Here is a 1,352-nt window from a genome sequence, read left to right on the forward strand (position 1 = left end):
GGAGGATGTGGTGGAGATTCCAGATGAAAGGGAAATGTGTGCCTCCTGATGGCCACATCAAATATCACAAGACAGAAACAATAGCACACAGAAGGTCGTCCAAATGTAAGGTTACTTCACACAGAGGAATCAGTCCAGGGTGAGGAGCTCTGAGAACAGCTGAAACTGTGCATCAGGGGGAAAGAAGGGCAGAGGGACATTTCCTTTTGTGTGTTTGTGGCATTAACTGCTACTGAATTTTAGATGATAACAATAAAACCTTCATGCTGTCACAGTGTGTCACCTCTTTGTCTAGAGAAATGCCCTGGTACCCTTTAAAAGTTCCCTGGGTAGTCCGCGTTGGAGCGGGCGGGCCGCCGCCAGAGTCTCGGCACAGCCGAACACTTAACGCCGAGCCGGAGCTGCTGCGCCAGTCGCCGAGCAGGTCCCCGTCCGGTTCCGTCGTGTCCTGCAGCCTCGCCGACGCGCCGGCCAGCCAGCGGCCCTCCTTCAGCCCTCGCTCCTCCGCCCGTTTGTGGTGAGCCGGACCTAGGAGGCCCGAGGACGCCCCCGACCCCGTGTGTCCGACACCAGTGCCAGTACTGCCATGGGCCTCACCATCTCCTCTCTGTTCTCCCGCCTCTTCGGCAAGAAGCAGATGCGCATTTTGATGGTTGGATTGGATGCTGCTGGCAAGATGACAATTCTGTATAAACTGAAATTAGGGGAGATAGTTACAACCATTCCTACCATTGGTTTTAATGTGGAAACAGTAGAGTATAAAAACATTTGCTTCACAGTATGGGATGTTGGTGGTCAAGATAAAATTAGGCCTCTCTGGAGGCATTATTTCCAGAATACCCAGGGTCTTATTTTTGTGGTGGATAGTAATGACCATGAAAGAATTCAGGAAGGAGCAGATGTGCTGCAGAAAATGCTTCTGGAGGATGATCTGCAAGATGCAGTGCTGCTACTTTTTGCCAACAAACAGGATTTGCCAAATGCCATGGCCATCAGTGAAATGGCAGATAAGTTAGGACTTCAGTCGCTTCGTAACAGAACATGGTATGTCCAAGCCACTTGTGCTACACAAGGAACTGGTCTGTATGAGGGACTCGATTGGCTGTCAAATGAACTTTCAAAACGTTAAACGAAACTGGATATCTAACCAAGGACATGTTTGATAGAATTGGTCTATAGGCTTATTACAACAAAATTAGTTTGCATCTTGGTTATTAAATGATATCTGGGACTAAGGTTTGGGCAGACTATTACAGCGTTTAAAACTTATTTTGTTGCCAATTATTGTTTACCAAGCATGTTGCTATTTAGCAATATGCTTGGTTTTAAAAGAATTTCTTGGGGAAAAAGTA

The 1,352-nt window shown here is 47.4% G+C and overlaps 1 pseudogene across 1 annotated transcript; it reads left to right on the forward strand.

Annotated features, from left to right (window-relative positions):
• The first annotated feature begins 357 nt into the window (after positions 1–357).
• LOC103734141 lies at positions 358–1,335 on the forward strand (annotated as a pseudogene). The gene has a single exon (XR_607267.3). The product of XR_607267.3 is annotated as an ADP-ribosylation factor 4 pseudogene (transcript).
• The last annotated feature ends 17 nt before the right edge of the window (positions 1,336–1,352 follow it).

Source organism: Nannospalax galili, unplaced genomic scaffold (assembly GCF_000622305.1).
Source record: "Nannospalax galili isolate Female #2095 unplaced genomic scaffold, S.galili_v1.0 scaffold18316, whole genome shotgun sequence".
NCBI classification, from domain to species: Eukaryota; Metazoa; Chordata; class Mammalia; order Rodentia; family Spalacidae; genus Nannospalax; species Nannospalax galili.